A 27245-nucleotide genomic window follows, 5' to 3' on the forward strand; every position below is an offset into this window, starting at 1 on the left:
AAGGACCTGTTCACACATACAACCTTTCCGGAAAATTGCCGGCAATTTTGTATGTATGTGGAAAGGATGTATGTATGAGGAAAGGAGCTATAGATTAAAACAAATTTTTATTTTGGGTGTGATTAATTGTTATTTATTATTGCTAGGGTTGGGTATCATTTGGGGGTTATTTCGATAACAGTTCTAAATCAATACTTTTAAAACAATACCATTGCCAAAACAATACTTTTGAGCAACAAAGTTATGGTGGAAAAACTTTTTATTTGACCATTTTTTTTAAATAATCTCAATTGAACAATATAATTAAAATTTAAAGTGTACATCAATTCATATTTTATAAATTTGATTTGCATTAATGTATTATTTTTTTGATTGTTTGTTTGATGCACCCTTTAATACTTCTTATGTCATTGTTGCTGCACCAGTGGCACCAAAATTAGGCATCGGAATTCATATGATGAATCTGTCTGATGCATACTGGATACATACTGTAGGTACATGTGTGGCATATGCTGATTTGGTCCAGTGTATACCAGTTACATACACTCTCAGAAATAAAGGTATGTGAGCTGTCACTGGGGTGGTACCTTTTTTACAAAAGGTACAAATTTGTACCTAAAAGGTCAATAATAATACCATAAGGGTACATGTTAGTACCTAAAAAGTACAAAAGTGTTTCTCTTAAAATTTTTAGGTACTAACACATACATTTGAGGTACTAATATAGACCTTTTGAGTACAAATGAGTACCCTATTGAAAAGGTACCACCCCAGTGACAGCTTATTTCTGAGAGTGTAGGTACCGGTGTGGCACCGGGTTTCAGTACCCAAAACTAATAATTGCCCAGCAGTAATACATTTTAACTAAATGATTTATTTAATATCAAATCAGCATATTAGAATGATTTCTGAAATATTATGTGCTGTATTATGAGTACTGACTGGTGAAAAATTTGCATCACAAATAAGTGAACTTTATTCATAAACTAATTTCGAGAGGATCACGTGCTTATGATTTATCACGGCCGGTCTCGCATTTGCTAATCACTATCTTCCAATCATATGAGCCCTAAGCTACTATAAATAGCCACAGTTTTCAGTTCACTTTATCTTCGTTTGGAAGAAACCCCCCTCCTCCCCTATTCTCCTCCTTTACCTCTGATTGGGCGGCACGGCGGCCCAGTGGTTAGCACTGTGAGCCCCACAGCAAAAACACTGCCAGCCCTGGTTCCACAGGACTGGTGGGTGTTTCTGTGAGGAGTTTGTATGTCCTCCCCGTGTCCGCGTGGGTTTTCCCCGGGTTCTCCGGTTTCCTCCCACCATCCAAAGACATATAACATATATAACAATCAAGCTTTGTCTAATCCCTTGTGTTCCCTTAGCTACCGCAGCAGGGGAGTTCTGAGATCCACCGAGCTCAGGCTCCCCTCTTGTTCTGCCAACGGGAGGAAGCCCCGGGCTCGAGGAGCCCTTGAGCTCGGGGCTCTCTCCCGGGACAGCATGCCAAACAAGCTTTTATAAATCAGCTAAGTGTGAACTCTTGAATTCATATTAAATTACTTTTTAGTCTTACTGAATCCAAGCATTTGAACTTTTTACTTTTTACTTATAGTTGAAATCAGTTTTTCAAAAATATTTTCTTTTTTAGTTGTCTTTTTTGTTTTGTCTCAGTCATTCTTTTGTAAACATGTGCAACAGTGGTGCAGGGAAAGGCTGAAGGAAAGACCAAGTGCAGTAAAACATTTATTTAAATCAAACAAAAACACCCAGAGTTCAGGGCTAAGCAGGTCAAAAAGAAAAAGGAGAGCTAATCTTAAAGTTAAATTAAATAACGTGATGTTCTAAATGTTCCAGTTAAAATAAAATAAGCTTACACTTTTATATGTTATTCATTTTATGTTTATTTTATAGCTTTAATTAATTAAATAAACCCTGCTGCAGGCGGCACAATGCCTCAATGGTTAGCACTGTTGCTTCACAGCAAGAAGATCACTGATTCAAGTCCTGGCTGGGTCAGTTGGCATTTCTGTGTGGAGTTTGTATGTTCTCCTCTTGTTTGTGTGGGTTTCCTCTGGGTGCTCTGGTTTCTCCCATAGTCCAAAGACATGAGCTATAGGTTAATTGGGTAAGCTAAATTGACCGTAGAATATGAATGCGTGTGTGAATTTGAAAGTGTATGGGTGTTTCCCAGTACTTGGTTCCATATGCTGGAATAGTTGGCAGTTCATTCCACTGTGGCGACCCCAATCAAGGACTAAGCAGAAGGAAAATGAATGAAAACCTGGCTATAGTGTACATTAAAACATTTCATTATTATTTATTAATTTAACTTCTGGAAATAATAAATATGAACCACACCATAAATATGTAAATAAATTAACTATTCAAAAATTGAAAAGCATAATTTTCTGGAAGAAAAATGCCAGTACATTTTCCGTTTAATTTACTGAGATTTTCTTCAACTTTAAACCATTAAAATGCAATGCATAATTCAAAATATGGCTTAAACATAGCTTTTTTAATACAGTACTCTGGGTCATGCATTATAAACAAATATTAACAATGTGTGAATGTATTATTAATATAATAATAAATCCTTAAAACAGAACAGAATTGATAAATGATTTAAATGTAATTTCTTATTAGATTTGTATAAATTTTCAATGCAGCAAACTAATTCTATTCTTATCTTAAGGGTTATTTTCAAGGTTATTTTTCCCTACGGTCAAACATCACGCATCTTCTCTAAGCTTCCTGTCAAATGCATTACAGTCCGCTTGCATAATAAAACTCTAATAAATATTTACACACAGCATCTTTGACATTAAGGTATAGTAGTAAAGGTTTTACACACAGTACAACGAAGCCAGACCCAGCCTAAAACTATAGATTTATTTATTTATTTATTTGTTTGCAAATCTGCAATAGACAGTCAAAAGAAAGTTAGCTTGTATTTAGAAGTACAGAGAAACGTGTGTGTGTTTATCATAGTGTCATCTCAGTTTAGATTTTGGATGCTGACGAGGACATTTTTCATCTGGAGATGCTGGAGGCCTTTGTGTAACATGAAAGACGGAGCGCTTATTAGTGAGGGGTGTTTAAAAAATGTTCTTAACTAGATTGTCAATGGGGACGCTGGAGTGAAGCCAAGAGCTACAGGCAGTCATGGATTATTAGCAGCAAGGAGGCATAAACAAGCGTGTTTTCTCCACCCTGAGGAGCACAAACCTGCTGCCAACATCCCACTTCTGACAGCGGCAAACACAGTCAGCAATAACCAGCATTACCAACAGCACCTTCTAGACCTCTGTGATGTATTATTCACGTATGTCCATTGTTTAACGGTTGTTTTGAAACTTCTGCACACATATAAACATCAGACGAAATTTAATTATGTAGTCTGTTTATATATATGTATATGTGTATATATATGTATATTTCTGATATATCATATTTGTTTTGATATATCGTTATAATCTTATTTTTTGGGATGTGATATTTAAATGTGTGTGATGCAAAGCATCATTATTCAAATGTTATAATACATTTAGTCATTCAGCAGACGATTTTGTCTACAGCGACTTTCAATTGAGGAGGCATTCAGCGATTCAACTAGAAGAGGCAATACACACAATAAGTACTAATTATATAAAGAAAATGTTTGTGCTCAGAGAATTAACTGCTAGATTTAGGAAGAGGAAGTGTTTTATATAGATTAAAGGGTGTTACTACAAGTGGTTTGTCAAGCCCACTCACCTGTGTGAAGCAAACTTCAAAAAAGCATATTTTTTTAAGAGATATGAAGTGATTAGAGGGGACGTGTTCAGTGTCACGTGATCCTTCAGAAATCATTAATGTCAAGAACATGTCCTAATTTGACTAATGCTATTGTTAATAGTGCTGCTTCTTGTTTTTGAAAATATGATATATACTGTTAATATAATACCATTCTATATATATATATATATATATATATATATATATATATATATATATATATATATATATATATATATATATATATATATATATATATATACTATTAATATGCAAATTTATATTAAAAGTAATTTTAATCAGATTTTTGCAATATCTCACCTGCGCCCTCACAATCATAACATTACATGGAAGTGAGGGGAATTGTTTTGCAGCCTGTGCAGTAAGCAGACGCAGACAAAGCATGAGTAATTTACATGTGACGTCAATGCAAAGATATGATTAGACATCCTGTGGTGCAAATCGACTGAATACCACAGCGCGAATTGGGCGTTTTGTGGGTTTGACGCTGCAAAAGAAAGTGGGTACAAACATCTAACAAACAGAGCAATGGAACAGACAGAAAAGCGAGCAGCTTACATTGATGGAGATTGGTTCAAGGTTAACAGCCGCTGGACATGACCATGATTTCGCTTTACTCTTTCCATGCTGTTAACAATAGAAAATGATGTGATGTCAGATGCTCCAGAGAGTGAAATTTGACAAAGAGAAAGTAAGATTGTGCATAAAAGTAAGAGTTATACAACCTTTCTTTGCCTTAATCCCTACAGTTTTAGAACTGTTTTATATCTTCTATTCACAAGAGACCAAAAAAAAGAAGCTTTATTTTATGATTTGTGTCATTGCCATTTTGTCAGATTGCACACCTAACCTAGTAGGCTTCCTAATATGATAAATAAGATGTCATGTTACTTATTTCTATGCCGGCAGCTAGCTCTCTGAAACTCTCACATGGTTGCCCACTGAAGCTAAACAGGGCTGCGCCCAGTCAGTACCTGGATGGGAGACCACATGGGAAAGCAATGTTACTGCCAAAACTGGTGTTAGTGAGGCCATCAGAGGGCACCCAACCTACGGTCTGTGTGGGTCCCAATGTCCCAATATAGTGACAGGGACTCTACACTGTTAAAAATTGTCCCGTTAAAACACAGTAAAATACTGGCAGCTGCAGTTGCCAGCAATGTACTGTTATTTTACAGTATGTTGCTGTAAAAATACATGGACTACATTGATTTACACAATACTCAAGTGAACTCATTTTGCTCACTGAAAGCAACTGCCTCAACTTGGTCAACTGCTGAATGAGTTTATGAAGTATTGTGCTATATATGCTTAGAAGCATACGTATAATGATAACTTATTTTAGTTAATTAGAAAAGTTTGGTTTAACTCTAATGTCTTATTTTTCACAACAGCACACATACATGTAAATCTGGAATCACCAGAGAGATTCTGACTGCATCAGCAACTAAACAGCCGCTATCTTTAAATAGAGAAACATGCAGAATAACATCAGCAGTTCATTGTTCATCTTTAACTCATACACTGGCTCTACTCTCCTCCACAACGGTGACAGACAGAAGAAATTAGCTTCAGGTTTTACAGTAAAATGCTGTTTTTTCCTTGATTTAACAGTAATCTACTGGCAGCTGTGGTTGCCAGCAATCTACTGTTTTTTTACAGTCTACTTCCGTAGTGTAAATTAACAGTATATTACTGTTAAAATACATTTTTACACTGTGTTTTTACCTCTCACACCTTTAACCCTTTAAACCCCAGAGCATATACTTCAGTTTTAATTGAAGTGTCCACACTACTGAGTGTTCAAGAAACATGGAGCAAAGCTGAAGTAAATTCATTAATTAACTGACTAATTAAATGATAATTGAGGATTAACAATGAACAAATGAAGAAATACTGAAGGGAAAAAACAAGAACAGAACATACAAAACTTTAGTCACAGCTTTATAATGAAATAACCTGAAGAACAACAAATGATTAAATCATTTAAATGATCAGCGGATGATTAAACAACTCTACAAACATCATCACCAGCTACACTTATTACTTAATACATGTATTTTTGTATAACATTTACTAAAGTTCTTCTTGAGAAAAAGTGAAAGTTTTACGTCACCATCATGGAGAACAGAGTTTGCTTTAGTTGGGCTCTTAGCCCTGTCATTTTCAACATTTATATATCGTGGCTGCTGCAATTGTTAAGAACTTTGTTTGAAAAGCTCCTTTGTTGTGGCAAGCCAGCCAAAAACCTAAATAAGATTTGGTGATGTTCATGTTGCTATTAAATGGCAGAGTCTGTTCTAATTTAGTATAATAAAACTTACTGCTCCTATTCAATGTTAAATCTATTGTTTTACATTATATGTCTATATATGGCAATGATTTCTGGAAGCTTTTAAGAATATCTTGGACAATAACACTGCTCTATGGTGTAAATCGCACTCAAAGAGACATCAATAATCAGCATATGAACCTCAATAATAGTGAAAACAAATTTAACAAAATTAACAGTTTAACTCACAAACAGGCAACTGAAAGTCTAAACATAAACAACAGCAGAATCAAACACAAATAAAGAAAACTGTTAGACCATTATACAACATTTATTTATACCGCAATGCATGCTGGGATATTTGTACCGTGCCACTCCCAGCATGCATTGCAGCATGAAACATTTGAGATGTTACCATTGTTGAGATACAAGGTCAGATTCATGAGGTCTGAGTGTGTATTTGTCATAACTGAACTGTTTTTGTATGTTATTTCTTAACTGTTAAGTAATTACGGAGGAATCTTTTCTGTTTCCACTTCTCATTATTTAAATTAATACCTGCAACTAAGCATAAAATCTATTGCATGAGGCCCTTCTTCCAGATTTATAACAAAACATTTATCAGAACTAATTTCAGACAAATAGATTTCTCTATTTATTGACTTCCCAACTTTATTGCTACGGTACAAACGTTTTGTAAACTCTGTATTACAGCAGTTGGAAAGTTTTATTAAATGAGTTCAAGGGTGAAGAGCCCAACTAAATCAGCCCCTCACTCCATTACGGTGACACAAAAAACACCTTAATTTTTGTTGGATCTCAATGAGAATAGTATGGAAGTCAAATCAGTCAGTAATAAGTGTGTGTCTGCTGTTGTTTGTGGAGTTGTTTAATGATCCTCTGCTGAGACTGAAGCTGTTTTATTTTATTTAATGCTGTAACTCAAGTCACTGTTTGTGTTTCTTGTTAATTTCTTCAGTAATTGTGATTATTAACAGCAGGTGTTCATCAGTGTCTGAATTCACTCAATAGTGTTCATTAACTCTGTCAGGTGAACTATATTAGTTAACTAGTGTATGAAATAGTGAACAAGGACACAAAGTGTGATTTCAAACACAGACTTCAAAACATCGAATCTGAACTCTGTTAGCTCACAGTTCCCCTTCGGGGGGAACTTCAGCACTATAAGTGGATTTGATTGTAAAATCCACGCATTGGGAGGTTCGGTTCAGAAGCTACTCGTCTGAAAGAGTATTGAACGGGCCAATTAAGAATGAATTGGCAGCGCAAGCCTGCGCAGGTGAGCGGCATAAGCAATCAACTGAGTATATAAGCTCACCTGGCGCAGCAGACGCTATCCTTTTCGCTTCAGAGACTTTCTGATCGAGTCGATGAGGGTTCCTCCTGCTGTGACCAGCGATTCTGAGCGAACGAGAGCATTCTCCCGGTCCAGAGTGTGTACACGCAGTGGCAGACGGTCGAGCTGGGTTTCTCCCTTGCCTGGCGTTCTTTGGGTCCGGTCCTCCAGAGCGGTGCGTATAAAGTTGCAAACTTCACAGAAAGAGCAACACAGTCGTGCAGCACGTCCTTATCAGGACGGCGCTCCGACTGTGCGTTTCTGGATGCGGTGGTTTCCTGTCCTCGGATGATGGGCGCGGGCACTGTGTTACATGTCTGGGGGTCCAGCATGTTAATGCGCTGCTCGCGGGCAGTTCATGTCGTCATCGCGATGCCATGACTGTTGCGCAAGATCGCGGTTAGCCTTTGCAAAAAGGCGAACCACCCCAGTTGTCCCCTGCTCTGCAGCGGGCACTCGGGCAGATCTGAGGGTTTCAGCGAGAGATAATCCGTCGCCCACGGGCCCGCGGACCTCCCGCTCCTCTAAGCGCTCCATCCAAGCTTCGGGCGGAGGAAGCGATCCGTCTAACAGATGGTAGCCCTTACGCCCGATGACACCGGAGACCAGATGTCCACCGCGGCATCGGAGGGTGGGCTTTCATTGTCCGATGATGATCCAGACCCGCTCGCCCCCTTCGGGCTGGTGAGCGCTGTCACTACGGATCCTGAAACGGACATGTTAGCCGTGCTTTCCCGGGCTGCTTCGGCCGTGGGTTGGAGATGGTTTATCCCCCAGCTCCGCGGCCGGACCGACTAGAGGGGCGTTCCCTTCTTCCCGGAGGTGCACAGTAGGCTCACGCGGTCTTGTAAAGCACTTTTTTCTGCTCGTGCTGCGTGTTCCTCCACCCTAACCACTCTTGACGGTGAAACAGCCAGGGGGTATGTGGCGATTCCTCAGGTTGAGTGCGCGATGGCGGTAAATCCGCGCGGCGCCTCTTCTTGGCGGGGTCCGCCTCGTCTCCCATCCAAAGCCTGTAAGTTATCTACCTCCCTCGGAGCTAGAGCTTACATAGCTGCGGGCCAGGCTGCTTCCGCCTTGCATGCGATAGCCACCTACCAGCGCTACCAAGCGCAGGCGCTGGCCGAGCTGCACGAGGGTGGGTCCAACCCAGGCTTACGAGCTTCGCACCGCCGCCGACTTAGCTCTTCGGACTACTGAGTCCGCTGCGTGTGCGTTGGGGAGGACGATGTCCACATTAGTGGTCCAGGAGCGCCACCCCTGGCTGATATGCGCAAAGTCGACAAAGTCCGCTTTCTTGACTTCCCCATATCCCCAGCCAGGTTCGGCGACACTGTCTGTGAATTCACCCAGGAATTCAAGGCGGTGAGAGAGCAGTTGGTGGGTGATGTCTTATCGGCGGTCCGTAGCCCGCTCCGCCCGCCGTGCCATTCATACCTGCTCCTCGCCGAAGGCGCCCGCCTACGAGAGCTGCTCCGCCCCCGCACACGCCTAAGGCGAAGCGAGCGCGTCGGGCACCTCGGAAGCAGGCAGCCCCCCTGCCCAGAACGCCGCTAAGTCCGGCAACGGACCGCGAAGCGCCCCTGGGACAGGCCATCTGGAGAAGAGGGAACTTGCTCTTTCCCCGCTGGAGGGCGGGGCCCCATTTCCAACGGCACTTTTTACTGCCATGAAAACATTATGAGAGGGCACTTTTCACTTCCCCAGATGTGACAGCCCGAAATCTGCCAGTCTGGGACGCTATGCTTTCTAGCTTGCAGATTCGGTGCGTTTCGCCAGTGGCTCACGAGCGCTGGGAGGACGGTCTCCTTTCTCCCACCCCTCGAGCCTCCCCTCCGGAGCTCGGGTTTGGAGTGAGAGCAAATATCTCACCTCCAGCTTTTCCGTGGGACCCGCAAGCTTCCCGGATCAGCACACCCACTCCGCGCTGCCCCACTGCTGGTACGTCAGCGATTGTAGCGATGAGTCCATTAGCGAGAGCTCTGCCTGCCTGGTTAGCGCGGGCCAGCTCTTCGCGGTGGCTCATACGCACAATCAGACTCGGCTATGCGATTCAGTTCGCGAAACGGCCCCCCAAGTCACGGGTGTGTATTCACCAGGGTCAGCCCCCTGTCCGCCCCTGTCTTGCGAGAGGAGATTGCTGTCCTCCTGGCGAAGGATGCAATCGAGCCGCTCCCTCCAGCCGAGATGGAGAGCGGGTTTTACAGCCCACGCTTCATCGTGCCCAAAAAGAGCGGTGGGTCACGGCCAATCCTAGATCTGCGCGTTTTGAACCGCTGCCTGCACAAGCTGCCGTTCAGAATGCTCACGCAGAAGCGCATCCTCCGGTGCGTTCGTCCTCTGGGTTGGTCTGCAGCATTAGACCTGATGGACGCGTATTTCCATGTCTCCACTCTTCCTCGCCACCGACAGTTTCTGCGGTTTGCGTTTGAAGGTCGAGCTTGGCAATACAAAGCCCTCCCCTTCGGGCTCTCTCTGTCTCCGCGGGTCCTCACCAAGCCCGCGGAGGGTGCCTCAGCGCCCCTTCGGCTCGCGGGCATCTGCATACTCAATTTCTTTACGACTGGCTGAATTGCCCTCTCTTTTGATTATGCACAGAGTTGATTATGCACAGAGACAAAGTGCTCTGGCACTTCCACCTGTGGGGGTTTCAGGTCAACCGAGAAAAGAGCAAACTCGCCCCCGTGCAGAGGATCTCTTCTCTCGGGCTGGAGCTGGACTCGGTCACCATGGCAGCGCGCCTCTCCGGAGAGCGCGCTCAGCTGATGCTGTACTGTCTGAGAGAGCTCGACAGTAAAATAGTGGTCCCACTGAAACAATTTCAGAGGCTCCTGGGGCATATGGCATCCGCAGCCGCTTCATGCCGCTCGGATTATTCTATATGAGACCACTTCAGCACTGGCTTCACGATCGAGTCCCCAGACGCGCATGGCACGCGCGCGCACACCGAGTCTCTGTTACTGCGCTGTGTCGCCGCGCCCTCAGCCCTTGGAGCGACCCCTCGTTCCTACAGGCCTGGGTGTCTCTAGAACAGGCGTCCAGTCTTGTTGTCGTTTCAGCAGACGCTTCCAACACGGGCTGGGGGGCTGTGCGTTGCGGGCATGCGGCTGCGGACCTGTGGAAAGGTACCCAGTTGCATTGGCATATCGCCTGGAGCTGTTGGCAGTGTTCCCCGCTCTCCACCGTTTTTTTCCGGTGTTGGAGCGGCAACACGTGCTGGTCAGGACGGACAGTACGGCGGCGGTGGCGTATATCAGCCGTATAGGGGGTATGCGCTCTCGCCGCATGTCTCAGCTCGCCCGCCGTCTGCTCCTCTGGAGTCATCCGCGGCTGAAATCGCTGCACGCCATTCATATTCAGGCAAGCTCAACCGTGCAGCCGATGCGCTCTCACGGCAGCCTTGCGTCCTGGAGAATGGAGACTCCACCCCGAGTCTGTTCAGCTGATATGGGCGCGATTCGGGGAAGCCCAGATCGATCTGTTGCTTCCCCCGAGATCGCTCATTGCCAGTTGTTCTTTCCCTGACCGAGTGCTCTCGGCACGGATGCACTGGCTTACAGCTGGCCTCGGGGCACGCGCAATACGCGTTTCCCCCAGTGAGCCTGCTCGCGCAGTTACTGTGCATGGTCAGGGAGGACGAGGAACAGGTTGCTGGTTGCGCCCCTCTGGCTCAACCGGACCTGGATGTCAGAGCTCTCCCTCGCGATAGCCCTCCCCTGGCAGTCCCTTCGAGAGAGCACCTACTCTCTCAGGGACAGGGCACCACCTGGCACCCTCGCCGATCTTTGAAGAGATTTTTAGACGCGAGGAAGACTTAGGTAACCTCCGATTGCGGTGGCTAATACCGTCACTCGGGCTAGAGCCCCCTCCCGAGCGCGCCTATGCCCTGACGTGAAGTCTATTCACTGAATGGTGTGTCTCTCGCTGAGAAGACCCCCGTAATTTGCCAGATCAGCGTTGTGCTTTCTTTACGCCGAGAGAAGTTGGAGAGCAGGCTGTCGCCCTCCACACTCAAGGTTACGTGGCTGCCATCTCCGCTCTCATAACGCGGTGGCTGGCAGCACCGTGGGAACGCATAACCTCATCATCCGGTTCCTCAGGGGCGTTAAGCGAATTAATCCACCCCGCCCCCTCTCATGCCCTCTTAGGATCTCGCCCTCGCTACACAAGCCGCGTCAGATCCCTTCGATCCTCGACTCAGTATTTTCTGTCCCTGAAGACAGCTCTGCTGGTCGCGTTGATATCGATTAGAGGGTCGGGGACCCGGAGGCATTTTTCGGTCAGTGACTCGTGCCTGTAATTGGGCTGGCTTCTCTCACGTATGAGACCCCGCCCGCGATATGTGCCCAAGGTTCCTACCACTCCGTTTTAATACGAGGTAGTGAGCCTGCAAGCGCTGCCCTCGGAGGAGGCAGACCCAGCCCTTATTTATTGTCCAGTTCGCGTTTTGCGTATTATCCGGACCGCACTCAGAGTTTAGATCATCTGAGCAGCTCTTCGTCTGTTATAGCGGTCGGCAGCAGGGAAGTGCCGTACCGAAATAAGTTCCCACTAGATTGTGGATGCCTTTCTTTCACTATCAGAGCCGAGATGAGCCGCGTCCCCCGAGAGCGCGTGCGCACTCCACTCGGAGCTTCGCATCCTCTCGAGCGCGCGCACGCGGCGCCCCTCTAACAGACATCTGTAGAGCTGCGGGCTGGGTGACACCCAACACATTTGCAAGGTTTTACAATCTGCGAGTGGAGCCGGTTTCCTCAAGGGTATTAGGTAACCCTTGGTGATTGAGGAAACAATTCGGTAGGGTGTTGAAACACGCTCGCTGCGCCATTTTCCCTAACACGGAGATACGTGCGCCTTTTTATCTGTCAGTAAAGTTCCCCGTCAGGTGAGCCCTGCAGATTCCTCCGTGGCCCCCAGCACTGACTCAGCGGAGGAGTCACTTGCTGGCCCACTACGTTGTAGGTCTGCCCGCTGGTCAGCCCGCGTTTTGGGTAAAGGTGCCTGCTATGCGTGGTCCCCACTAGGCGATCCCATATGCTTATTCAGCCACGGTTAAGTCCCCCCCCCCTGGGCGGACCCGTGTCTTCCCTCCCCGCTAACCACTCTTTTGCTATGCGTACTCCCCCTTTTTAGGGCTAGTCCATATGTAAATTCTGCCATCTATCCCCCCTTGGGTAACGGATGGCCTCCGCAGCGTCCTCCCTATCGGGATTGCACGCTTCCCAACGTACTGTCGTATTTTCCTAGAATTATCTAGATGCTCACGACTTCCCAAAAAATATATATAAATCCGTAAAACTTCTGTTGAAGTAGGATAAATTAGGGCCAGGGACACGTTGGAGGACCGCGCCCCCCATGATGTGGGTGCGTCACGCTTGCTTGACTATCTCCTCATCGGGGGTGTTGGTAAGGTGCAGTCATTATGGCGCTTTCAATGGGCTCCCAATGCGTGGATTTTACAATCAAATCCACTTATAGTGCTGAAGTTCCCCCCGAAGGGGAACGTTCGAGGTTACTAAAGTAACCCTTCGTTCCCCGAGGAGGGGAACGGAAGCACTATACTCCGTCGCCATAATGACTGTCCCTTAGCTGTTGAAAGTCTCTTCAGCTTAAAAAGGATAGCGTCTGCTGCGCCAGGTGAGCTTATATACTCAGTTGATTGCTTATGCCGCTCACCTGCGCAGGCTTGCGCTGCCAATTCATTCTTAATTGGCCCGTTCAATACTCTTTCAGACGAGTAGCTTCTGAACCGAACCTCCCAATGCGTGGATTTTACAATCAAATCCACTTATAGTGCTTCCGTTCCCCTCCTCGGGGAACGAAGGGTTACTTTAGTAACCTCGAACGTTTTCTGCAGTTGGTTACTTTCTCGAAAACAAAAATGTTACCCAGAAAGCACTGTTTTTAACAGAATATTACTGTTTTAGTGAAAAAACATTATTTTACCGTAGAATCTGACTGTTTTTTAACAGCAATTTTTTACAGTGTATACTGTTAAGTGAGCGCCGCCTTTTGGATGTGACGTTAAACGAGATCCTGACTCTCTGTGGTCGTTAAAAATCTGAGGATGTCCTTCAAAAAAGAGTAGGGGTTTAACCTCGGCATCCTGTCCAAATTTGCCCACTGGCCTCTGTCCATAATAGCCTCCTAACCATCCCCATGCCATCATTGGCTTCATCACTCTGCCTTCTCTCCACCAATTAGCTTGTGTGTGTTGTGCGGTCTGGTGCAAAATAGCTGCTGTCGCGTCCTCCAGGTGGATGTTGCACACTGGTGGTGGAAGAGGAGATATGTGTAAAGCGCTTTGAGTGTCTCAAAAAGTGCTATATAAATGTAGGGAACTATTATTATTAATATTAAAATGTTTTAATTTCAGTTTAATATGTGGGTTTATTGATATGTTTTCACACCTCACAGCAAGATGGTAGCTGGTTTGAGTCCTGGCTGGGCCAGTTAGCATTTTTGTGTAAACTTTGCATGTTCTCCCTGTGTTTGCTTGGGTTTCCTCTACAGTCCAAAGAACATGCACTACAGGTGAATTGGATGAACTAAGTTGGCCATAGTGTATAAGTGTGTGTGAATGAGTGTGTATGGGTGTTTCCCAGTACTGGGCTGCAGCTAGAAGGGCATCCGCCATGTTAAACATATGCTGGAATACTTGGTGGTTCATTTCACTGTGAGGACCCCTGATACATGAAAAGGAATATTAATGAATGAATGTTTTCCAATTGTATCTTAAGGTGATAATATCTTCTTTTTTTTGACTCAATTCATTATCATTCAATTAATTATCACAGTTAATTAATATGTAGGAACAAAAATATCTGAGCAAATGAGTAAAACTGCTTTGATGTTGTCAGTGCCCAAAACACTGAACTTCTGTGGATCATGAATCTTAATCAGGCAATGTAATGTCAGAACAGGCTAATTAATATTCATGATCATGGTCTTTTCTCCAAAAAAGCGACATCTCAGGCCATTATTTTGTTGTAGACTTTGAGTAAAACAATAAATGAATGTCAAAAACAAATGTCAATGATCTTTTAGTACACATTTAGACAAAAATGCCCTAAAAATATGCAGATTTATTAGTTTGTTTATTTAAAAAACGGCAACCAAAATTCTTTCTTGGTTTTGTAATAAAAATAATTTAGACCAAAAAATATATATTTTAGACAAAAAATGATGAAATGATAGAAAAACTAAGAAAAATATGAAAAATGCAGTGAGCTAAAATTAAAGCAGTGTAAGGGAGTATCCCCAACAGTCACTACAGCATTAGGGAGTGTGTTTGACCACAGCTGACAACTCAATTAAGCCCTGTCCTCCTCATGTCCAGCTGATGAATGACACCAGCATCTCTCCTCTGTTGTCTGCTTGTATAGCCAGTGGCATCAACGCTGCACTAAAGCCATCTCTGTCTAATAGTGAAGTAAAAGCCTCTGTGGAGGCATTTACAGCAGCATGACAAACAAACTCAGCAGGACTGAATGCACAAATGTTCACATTTCAGAGCAGTTTGGGCTGACGAGGCTAAAAGAGAGATTATCACTATAGGCAGTGAATTTAAAATACTGCATGTCGTTAATGCCACACAAATACCTACACATTAGCTTAAGCAACCATTTCAATTCACTATATTCAAGAGACAAAACCTATTTCTGTGATGACAAAGCTGAAATTTCAGCATCATTACTTCAGTCTTCAGCGTCTCATTCTCTTTTTTGAAATTGCTCTAATTTGTTGATTTGGTGCTTAAGAATTCATCCTTTGATGAACAGAATGATCAAAAGAGCAGCATTTATTTGAAGTTTTTTTTTTTTTGTCTGTGTTATGTCACTTTTGATCAGTTAAATGCATTTTTGCTTGATAAAATAATTGCTAATTAGAGGCCCTCACTGGTCCAAAAGTATTTGCCTGCACCTAAAAGAAATCTGTCTATCATTTGGAACTTTGACCTGGACCCATGGAAGACTGAGAAGTGCCATTAATGTTCTTCTGAAAACAGACACATTTATTATTTGAGATCAGAATCAGAATCTGAATCAGGTTTATTACAAAGTGTGCTTCACACACACAAGGAATTTGTTTTGGCTACAGAAGCTTCCAGTGTACATAAAGTGACAAGTGACAACACAAAATAAATATGACAAAAAAGACGCTAAACATTAAACAGATGCAGTTAGTCAAGAAATCTGGATGTTGAATTGTATGTACAGATTTGTTATAAATATACAGATTATAAGGTGCTGTGTACAAATGTGAATGTAGAAAGTATTGACGGTAACAGTTCGAACAGGTATTGTACTAAGTGCAAGGCGTCCAGAGTGATTTTGCGATCCCTTTTACTCACTCTGGAAGAGTACAGTTCTTGAAGTGTAGGAAGGGTAGTGCCAGTGATTCGTTCAGCAGTCCAGACTATTCGCTGTAGTCTACGGAGGTCGGTTTTGGCAGCTGAGCCAAACCAAACGGTGGTTGAAGTGCAGCGGATGGATTGGATGACAGCTGAGTAGAACTGTACGAGTAGCTCCTGTGGCAGGTTAAACTTCCTAAGCTGACGGAGGAAGTACAGTCTCTGCTGGGCTTTCTTTACAATAGAGTCTATGTGAATATCCCACTCCAGATCCTGAGAGATGGTGGTGCCAGGAACCTGAATGACTCTACTGCGGCTACAGTGCTGTTCATGATGGTGAGTGGGGGGTATGCAGGAAGGTTTCTCCTAAAGTCCACTATCATCTCCACTGTTTTAAGATCGTTCAGCTCCAGGTTGTTGTGTCTGCACCATGAAGCCAGCTGCTCCACCTCCTGTCTGTATACAGACTCGACACCGTTCTAGATGAGGCCAATAACAGTAGTGTCGTCTGCAAATTTAATGAGTTTGATGGAGGGGTCTTTTGCAGTGCAGTCGTTGGTGTACAGGGAGAAGAGCAGTGGGAGAGAACACATCCCTGGGGGGCACCAGTGCTGATGGTGTGGCTGTCGGATATGATTTTGCCCATTCTGAGTAGCTGTCGTCTATCTGTCAGAAAGCTGGTGATCCATTGACAGACAGAGCTAGGAACAGAGAGCTGGTTCAGTTTGTAAAAGAGCTCAAAACTAGGATAAAGTTTTATTAGTAGAATTTCCCAGCATTTTCAAATGACACCTCATCATCATCATCATGGTCGTTGCAACCTAGGCTCATTCTGAAAACGTAGTCCCATGGACATTTCTGGAGACCACAGGAGGTACATATTTTTGCAGTTTTTGTTTTCGCGAATCCACAAGAGGTCGCTGTGTGCACTTTTTCGTATCTCAAATGTCTATCACAAGTGCCGTTCGCACCCAGGCTGTTCTCACGTAAACCCACCAGAGGCCGCTGTCGAATGACCATCTGTCTGACTCACTGAATGGTTTACTATGCGACCGGCCAATCTACTGACCCACCCTCCTCCTTTCCTAAACCCAACCAGTTTTACCAATTGACCCACCCACCTGCTTACTTCCCTAAACCCAACCGACAACTTACTAAAGCCATCCAAAAAAAAAAAAGCACTCATTTGATTTTTACCACATTTTCAGATTTTACCATATTCTCACCCTGTTATGAACTTTATTTTTTTGGATTCTGTTTTTGTTATACCTGATTTCTGAAACCGCCTTTCCCCGAACCCGGTCACCATCGTAGTCAGCTCCTCTCTGCTTGTGAAATCCACCGACATACACGACGAGCTAACTGAACAAACTGGTTGCAGTGGGAAAGCCCTCCACACCCGTAGCGTTTATTTAAAAAATTAAATGCAGTCATAATTACCTCCGGCGACATAATTCGCAGTCTCCAGAAACATCCATGGGACTATGTTTTTAGAATGAGCCTGTGTTGTCATCACCTCATGAATGGCATTGTCATTGATGCTGTGTGATCACAGTTACATATTTATGATTGAAGTTAAACACAGGAGCTAAAGTAGTAATATCGGACGCAACATAGTCCTCGTTTAGGATCCAGAGTTGGGTCTTCTGGTTCTTTTACTATCACTTGCACATTACTATTATGGGTAGTGGTGTAGCAGAGGCAAAATAGAGAGAAATAATTGTAGTGCTGAGGTGAAGTTTAGTCCTGAAGCGATGGAGCTGGACTCTGGAGAGCCTTTCCTGGAAGCCCAAGGTCGATCTGAGTACTGAGAAGGAGTCAGTAAAAGAGCAGTTGAGGAGGGAGGTGTACAGGAAATACAACTAACAAATGCATTTACATGGACACCAATACTTCGATTTCAATAAGATTAAAACAATTGTCTTTTTTTTTAGATTAAGAGTCTACCACCCAGCAGGCACACAGCGTCATAAGAAGTTAATATTAAGTTAGATTTAGGTCATGATGTCACGTAATCAACATTCAATGTCTAGTCAGCGTCTAATGACATTATTTTGACGTCCAATAACATTGTTAAATGACGTTGAAATTTGCTTGATTTCAGATTGTGTTGAAAAGTGACCAAAATCATACGTCGAGCCGACATCTTAAACCGTCATTTTGAAGTCAGTTACTGACATTTATTAGTCAGGTATGGCAACAAACATCTAACGTCTGATAGACATCATAGTGGTAATGTCCACACAATGTCAAGCTGTTATATTATTAAACGTTGATATTTGGTTGATTTTAGGCTGGACGTTGGACATTGACATCTGCCTTACGTTGAGTTCTGACATCAACTCGATTTTCATTTAGAAACATAATGCAACATCCCCAAGATGTTGGGGTACAATGTCAATCTGAGGTTTTGTTGACGTTCTATGCCTGCTGGGTATGTAAACTAAGATTTTTAATTATCTTAATTCAACTAAAGTCATAATCGATCTAAACAGAAATAAATAAAGACTTGGAGTATGACTATTTTATTCGCATTATTGAAGTCCAGTAGAGACATGTAAGTTTAACAACTTTATTAATCCCACCAGGGGCAATTAAATAACAATAAACTCAAATAACTCAAATAACAATAAACAGTAATCAAACTATTACTGTTTTAAATTTAACGACAGGATGCTCACACAGCAGTCTTCAGGCCTTTGATGACAAACAAAGGAGAATGGCTTCAAGCAAGAGAGCACATTTTTTGTGTGAGCAGGAAATGATGACACCCACCAGTCCTTATTGCGTTCTCTCACCCATTTCTTCAGAGTTTGTAGCGGGGTATGAATGAAAGGTTAGTGAATAAATGGCAGGAACTGGAGAAGAAGCCAGAAATTTTTCTGATAATCCCAATCTGTAATCTTAGGCTTCCAGATATAGCCACAATCTTGACTAATGCTACCTCAGCATGCAATGATGCTGTAAAGAAAAAAACAAAGCTCATGGTTTGGGTAATTAGTTAATTTTGGACAAGTCTGGAATGGTCCTCGAGAGAGACTTTTAGTTCTTAAGTTGCGAAAAAAATAATGAAAGAAAAACACTGATAAACTAAATGAACCCAAACAAACAGCTAAACTTTATTTTAATCTTGGCTTCTGTGAAGGAAAGACTGCTGAATATCAACTAGTACATGAAAACAAAGTAAAAAAAATAATAATAACCCATAAGGGTATATTAATCCACAAAGAAACTGAAAAAAAAAGAACAGCAACACATCCATATTAATAACTGCATAATTCCAAATGAGACTAGACACCAAAACCAAAGAAACAGAGGGACAAAAAATGCACCGAGATAATGATAATCTGATTGCAGACAGGTGGAACGGATTAACTAATGACGTACAGGGAAAACTGAACAAAGGAAGAACTAAAGACAACAGATTGTTACAGCTGTATGCATATGGCTGATAAATTAATCTTGGCTGATAAATCTTTATAATAATTTTTTTAAATCACATATATACAGTCTAAAATATTTAGACATCGACACAATTCTAACATATTTGGCACTATAAAACCAACACAATGGATTTGAAATTAAATGAAAAAGTTGTGCTTTAACTGCAGACTGTCAGCTTTAATTTGAGAATATTTACATCCAAATCAGGTAAAGGAATTACAACAGTTTGCATATGTGCCTTACACTTGTTAAGGATCCAAAAGTAATTATGTATATAAATAATCATGGTTCGGGGTTACACTGTTCTGATATTAAATAAAGTCAAACTATCATTTGTTGTTTCTAAAGCGTACATAGATGACAAGTCTTTTTTCAGGTAGTGTATATAGTTAGGGTATAATATTGCTTATTAATGAGCTTAGCGTGCTATTTTAGCTATAGTGAATATTTTTGAAACTGAATACAACTGGTAGACTATACTAGTCCTAGCTTTTTGAAGTCTGATCACAAAGGAGATGTCATGCTGGTAAAATATCAAATTTCCATTCCGTTTTCTTTTAGCCTGCTAAAAATAAACAGTCTGAAGGGGAAAGCATTTGAATGTAAATTGCATGAGAGCCTAATACATCAAATCATGAACAAGATGAATGACTGTCAGTGCACGGTTCACTCTGAACGCAGACCATTTCTGACACAGCTTTCCAAGCATCAATTTTTCATCTCTATAATGTGGGCAGAAATGTCTGGTAGCAGTGTTAAAGTCTTGCCTTCACACATGTGCTCATGTCTTCACTCCCATTGGCAGTCACGGCTCATTTGCATAAAGCGAAAGTTTTCTCAAGTCTCTAGACACGCCCACTTCACGCGCCACTCTTTCAGAAGAGAAGTGCGTATGGATGTGTAGGTTAATGACACCTGTTTTCTGCTTGTAATTCTCTCACGGCTGCCTGTATGCAATTATACTGTTGATTGCCTTCAGTCCTCGAGGACGGATGAGCCTAATGGAAAGGGGATGAAAGTAGGACAGATGCAATGCTTGGTTCACACTGGCGGTCATTAACATGGTGAGATAACAATCAGGCCCGCGAGCAGATGGGTCCTAACTTTGTCAAATGTCACATGTGGAGACTGTGACAGAGACGCTGCATTGGTTATGTCTTAAAACTCGTGATCAGCTCGTCACTCTTGTCGATTTTGTCTGTGTGAGTGTTTTCAGGTTGAGCCCTGTATGCATAAAAGCTGAATGCCTTGATGTTAAAGGTGCTCTATGTAAGTTTTTGACCCATCTAAAGCATAAAAATACCATAAAATGTTTGCAGATATTTAAGAAACATGCTAAGTAAACAAAACATTCTTGCTTATCTGAAAAACAATGCTAAAGTCAGATATTCTGCTTTGAAAATGTGCATTACGTGCGGGAATGCTGTTTTTGTTTTGGTTCTCTTAATCTGCCCAATTATATTTCAGCACCCTGGGTTTCCTTGATGGAAAACAGCATTCATTCATTCATGCAGAAAGGATCTCAAAGCATGCACTCGTGACTGAAATGCGACCTCTGGTGGACAGTAGCAGACTCTAAAATGAGAGGCAGATCAGAGTTCCAATAGCAAATAATATAAATATTACGTAAACATTAGGTGAGCAGGCCTGAATCTGGCAACCTGTACTTGCATTTGTTTTGATCCAGAAATGCAGTACATAAACTTACAATACTGCACCTTTAACATGCATTTTGTGAATGATGCTAAATACGGGTGTAAATGAGCTCTGAAATGTGTTGAGCTTTTCCACTTTTGACCACTTTCAAAAATTGTCAGAAATGAATTCGGTACTAGCAGGCTCATAAGGCTGTTATCATCCATCCAAATTTTAGCAATAGTCAAAAAATACACCTTATGGGTCAAAATGATAGATTTTTCTCTTGAAAAAAGTAAAATTCATGTTTCATGAGGATATTTTGTACATTTGTAGGTATACCAAACCTCAATATTTGATTAGAAATATGCATTTCTAAAGCGATTATAATAGCGCTTTTGAAATATACACTTCAAAATTGAGATTATCTCAAGTTAATCGATTTATTCCAGATTTTGTATCAGAGAAGTTGTATCTTGACCAAGTATTGTCCTGTCCTAACTAATTTTGACTTATAAAATTGATACTTACTACTGAATTTGTGGTCCCCATTTTGCAAAAAAAAAATTGGAACATCAGAAAAGGTCTATAAAAATAGCCCTCTATAGACCATCTCTTAATCAAAGTCATTGAAAAATGTTAAAAGGGAACAAAAGTAATGTATAGAAAGGAATGTATGTCCCTCATCGAATCAATAAAACAACATCCACTATTTTAATACAGATGTAAACACAGCTTTGAAAACTCTGAAACTAAATGCATTATTTAGGCAGATCATGGTGCAAGTTGCTGCTATTAGAGTAAGTAGAGGATATGTGTGGAGCTGAATGAAAATGAGTCTGTGGAAAGTAATGGATTGCTGTTAAACCCCAGACCCTCCTGTTACAATCGCCCTGCTCCCAAACGCACCATTGACGCCCAAATGCCATCTGTTCACTTCACACTTCCCAAAGTGACAGTTGCTGAACTGGCAGCTGAATTACAGGCTGTTAGTGCCTTGGAAATGATTTCACAAGGGACGGTTGTATATGTGTGTATGTGTGTGTGTGTTTATAGTTGATGAGTATAGATTAAGTTATAGTAGAGGCATATCACTGCAGTTCCTCAAATGATTTTTCAAATTTTTTTCTTGGCACTCGGTAATAAGATGTTGGAGTCTGTGATAGCACAGCACAGACGGTCCCCCATGATGTCCTGACGGAGTGATATAGTATCGATTGGCAGACTGCATGAGATATTCTGAATCATCTTGTCTCGATTAAGGATCGGCTTGCTTAGATTCAGCAATGGCTTTGTGGGGCTCTGGGGAAAAAATAACAGAAAACAGGCACAGATGAAAAACAGACATGTCCGTTTATTCATATAATACAATTTGGTGTTTTAAAGTATATTTCACATTTAAGTACATTTCAGATCAGGAATTTTATATAAAATTAAATAACTATATTATATTAATATTTTTATTATTGTTGTTGTTGGTGTTAATTAAAATAAATCCAAAAATTATAATAGAATTTAACTTATAGTTGTAGTAGCAATTAATAGAAGTAATAATAGCAAATAAATATATTTGTAAAATATATATATTGTTTTTATATTTATATTATAATATATGATATATTATTATTATTATTATTATTATTATTATTATTGTAGTTGTTTTAAATTAATCAAAACACAATAATAGTAATTATTAACTTATAGTTGTAGCAGTATTTAATAAAAGTAGTAATAGTATATATATATTTTTTTTTTTTAATGTTTATAATATATAAAAAAATATAAAATGTTATTTTAATTTCCACAGTCAGTCCTTAGAGATGTTTTTATTATTAATAATAATAACAACATAATACAATTATTATGATTGTTTTTTGCTTTTTTTTTGTTACAATTATTATTGTTGTTTTTGCTGTTGGCATTGTTTAAAATTAATCCATAGTAATAATAATAACAATTATTATTATTATTATTATTATTATTATTATTATTATTATTATTAACTTATAGTTGTTGTAATTATTAGAAGTAATACTAAATAAATATATATTTTAAAATATATTTTATTATATTTTCTCCTAGATGCCTAATGTTATTTTATTTTCCACAATCAATCCTTAGAGATGTTTTTATTAATAATAATAATGACATATTATAATTATTGTGGTTGTTTTTTTTAATAAAAATATTATTAATATTGTTCTTGTTCTTGGTTTTCATTCAAATTAATCAACAGTAGTAGTAATAATAATAATTAACTTATAGCTGTTATAGCAATTAATAGAAGTTGTAATAGTAAATGAATATATATTTTCAAATATATATTGTTTTTAAATTTATATTATATATTTTATTTTTTATTTTTCACAGTCAATTCTGAGAGAGACTTGTATTAATAATAATAATAATAATAATAATAATAATAATAATAATAATAATAATTGTAATAATAATAATAATAATAATAATAATAATAATAATAATTGAATTATGAAATAGAATCATTCTTATGCTAAAAATTATTAAAGGGACTAAAGGGATTTTATTAACCCCAGATTAATAAAGGGACTAAGCCGAAAAGAAAATGAATGTATGAACTTAAATAAATAGAAGTAATAGTAAATAAATATATCTTTTAAAATATCATTTTTATATATTTTTCTCTTAGATGCCTAATGTTTTCCCAAAATCAGTCCTTAGAGATGTTTTTTATTAATAATAATAATGACATAATATAATTATTTTGGTTGTTTTTTGTTACAAATATTATTACTATTATTGTTCTTGTTGTTAGTATTAATTAAAATTAATAATAATAATAATTATTATTATTATTATTATTATTAATAATAATTAACTTATAGTTGTAGTAGTAATAATTAGATGTAATAGTAAATTAATATATATTTATAAATATATAGTTTTTATATCTATATTATATATTTTCTTTTTTATAAATAATAATAATGACTTAATATAATTATTGTAGTTGTATATAATTATTATTGTTGTTGTTTTTGTTGTTGTTTTTGTTGTTGGAGGAGATCAATTATGAATAAAACAAACATTTGAATTAAAGGGCCTCTTTTTTCATTGCAATAGTCATCTGTCACAATAATGTCTTTCATTTATATTCACCCCCTAAGATTTTTGAGTCCGCAGACTGTGCAAAGAAACACAAAATAATGAAAGTATTTAATAAATGCAATTTTAATTTGAGCATTCCCTACTATGGGAGTGAGATGATCTGGTTGTTCGCCCCTCCGTCCTCACATCAGTGTGTCTGATTGCTCCACATCAGCATTAATGTGGCTGTGAGTTATAGAGGGAAGCCGGCGAATGTGAAGGAAAAACAGTCGGGCACCTATTACATTGTGACAAATGCGTCTGGACACCTTCAACACGACACTTACCGCCCTCGTCCCCTGCTCAGTGGGTCAACCACAAACATCAGCCTCTAACAGATTTCTTCATGTCCTGTTTCCCCCTGTGTGGACACACTTCACTGTGTGAGCACTGGTCACAAAAACCAGACACACTTTAACATCAGCTCTGGCTTCTGGAGATGAAGCCAATTATAAAGACACAATTGTTCTGTTGCCAAACTTAAAGGTCCCCTGAAGTGCTTTAAATGTGGAGCTTTGTCTGATGTGTCGCATCATTTTAACTGAAGCATGAAGACAGGGCGGGGAATATAGAGAAACCACTCCCCTTTTTTACTTCATTTTTAGAGTTGTTGAAATAAAGGTCGTCTGTATTTGTTACAACTAATAAAAGTAGAGTTGGGCGAGGCAGTGGCGCTGTTGGTAGTGCTGTTGCCTCACAGCAAGAAGGTCACTGGTTTGAACCTCGGCTCAGTTGGCGTTTCTGTGTGGAGTTTGCATGTTCTCCCTGCTTTCTTGTGGGTTTCCTCCAGGTGCTCCCGTTTTCCCCACAGTCCAAAGACATGCATTACAGGTGAATTGGGTAGGCTAAATTGTTCGTAGTGTATGAGTGTGTGTGTGTGTGTGTGAATGTGTGTGTGGATGTTTCCCAGAGATGGGTTGCGGCTGGAAGGGCATGCGCTGCGTAAAAACTTGCTGGATAAGTTGGCGGTTCATTCCGCTGTGACGACCCCGGATTAATAAAGGGACTAAGCCAACAAGAAAATGAATGAATGAATGAAAAGTAGAGTTCAGATCAACTGTGTGTCAGCTACCAATTTATATTTGGGCATATTTTTTTATTAATTTTCCTTGAGGTCACCATAGAGTTTAGATTCCAACATAGGCATATTCTGAAAACGTAGCCCTATATACGTTTCTGGAGATCGCAAATTATTTAGCAAAGTGCATATGGCTGCATTTCCTCTTTCAAACGAAGCCACGAGGCGATATAATGCCGTTTCTTTTCTCACTTACCAGACGACTGCTTACCTGTATGTGGACGGCCTTTCCGCAGTTACCAGATTGTCCGATAGCTCGACACATACAGGTTGATGGACTTGGGACGCAAAGCGGGGTTGATCATGACAACAGGGTTTGAGAACGGTGAAGAACGGTTCCAGAAAGCAGGCAAGACAAAAACAGAAGCCAAAAAATTAAATAAACAAGTAAATAACAGGGTAAGAATGTGGTCAAATCTGCACTGAAGTCACACTGCAGATGGATATTATCAAGTCTCTACCCAAAGATGAAACCTCAGCATTATAACCAAGCAGTTGGAAACTACTGGAAACTTCTGCAAACTACATGCTACAAAGAATACTTCATCGGCGTTTGTTAAAGGAAGGATCAGTAAAGAGTTACTTACTGATGGACGTCAGGATGGGTTTCTTCCTTCATTTCTCAAGTGCAAGTACGTACGATTAAAGTTGTTGCCTCGTTGACTCTAGCTTGCAAATGAATATAGTTGTAATTTGTTACTTGTAACCGCATGTACTGTATCAGGTTAACTGGCTATATTCTCTTATCGCGTGCAAAGTCACGTTAAAAACGCGACGCATGCTGCTTTGTTTACGGAGCTCCGTGGACGAGGGTAGTGTGTGCGTGCGTGTGTGTGTGCGCTGTCGTCCGGAGGTATGTGTGTGTGTTTGTGTGTGTGTGCGTGCGCGGGCGCGTTGTCGTCCGGAGGTGTGTGTGTGTTTTTGTATGTGTGTGCGCGCGCGCAAGGACGAGGGCAATATGTGTGTTTTTGTGTGTCTGTGAAAAGAGCAGAGTGAGACAAGCTAGGAGATCTCCTCGACAGTTTTTGGAGTTTTTGCTCAATAAAATAGTTAGTCGTCTGTATTTTCAAGTCCATCGACTGTATTTACATTGACACACGGGCAGCTAAAATCCACGCCTACACTATCGAGCGTGTATGAACTGTGATTACTTTTATATTGCTGATTAGCTGTTGGGCATTTCACTCTCTGACTGAAGGCAGTCGACCAATCGCAACAGACTGTCATCGGTTCAATCAGCGCAGATTAGCTTCACGCTAAGGAGGGGTTTGGGAACAAATGAATAACTGGACGATTCATACGGGAGTCGCTGGGATAATTAGGTAAAAATAAATGCAGATTATAAGACCATGAAAGTGTTTTTTGACCTTGCATGCATATTAGACTGTTGTTGGAGACCCTTACAACCAAGATATGACCCTATTTCATGTATAATATGGGCTCTTTAATACTACCACACACAAAAAATTATTTTGATTTAGGTGGGCTTTAATGAGATGCCTATTTATTGGAGTAGATTTATGCCAATTAAAACAAACAAATCTTTTGATACTGATAAATTATAAAAGCTTTCTGGAAATAATGACAATCATCTAAAAAGCAAAGAAAAAGTAGCATTGTCCTTAAATTAACAGCATTCCTTTTTTTCCCCTTCACTTTCGTTAATGCAGTTTTGAATGCATTGCATTTGGTTATTTGAATTCACAAATATAAATTTGCCATTTTGCAACAAACCTCCTGTGAGGGCGGGATTAACAGCGGTCTATTCTGATTGGTTACTCGGTTTTTCTGATTTTGATAGACAGCTCTCAGTGCCATTGACAGTCTAGAGATATGGTTTCTGTAGATTAGGCAAGTCCTTGTATAACGATGGTTTGTTCTTTTGACAATATATATATTGCTTAAGGGGGCTAATAATATTGACCTTTCAATAGTTTTAAAATTTAAAACTGACTTTATTCTAGCTGAAATAAGACTTTCTCCTGAAGAAAAAAATATTATAGGAAATACTATGAAATTTGGGGAAAAATCCATTGCAAGGCTAATCATTTTGACTTCAACTGTATATATATTTGATGTTATCCATGGGATATTTTATCTGCAACAACACTAAACTTAATTATAAGGATATGTTTGATCATTACCATACGATTGGTCATTACCTTTTGAATGCATCATTATG

At 40.6% G+C, this 27245-nt stretch overlaps 1 protein-coding gene and 1 long non-coding RNA gene across 4 annotated transcripts in view; one reads left to right on the forward strand and one right to left on the reverse strand.

Annotated features, from left to right (window-relative positions):
* Window positions 1–27245, forward strand: part of caln2 (calneuron 2) — an 84968-nt gene that overhangs the window by 42829 nt on the left and 14894 nt on the right. The window lies entirely within an intron of this gene.
* LOC147831930 (uncharacterized) lies at window positions 18292–26191 on the reverse strand. Its single transcript, XR_015520373.1, has 4 exons — window positions 25651–26191; window positions 25275–25341; window positions 20115–22161; window positions 18292–20069 (listed from the first exon to the last, which is right to left on the reverse strand). It is a non-coding gene; the product is annotated as an uncharacterized LOC147831930 (long non-coding RNA).

Source organism: Danio rerio, chromosome 21, assembly GCF_052040795.2.
Source record: "Danio rerio strain M-AB ecotype USA chromosome 21, GRCz13ab, whole genome shotgun sequence".
Taxonomy (NCBI): domain Eukaryota; kingdom Metazoa; phylum Chordata; class Actinopteri; order Cypriniformes; family Danionidae; genus Danio; species Danio rerio.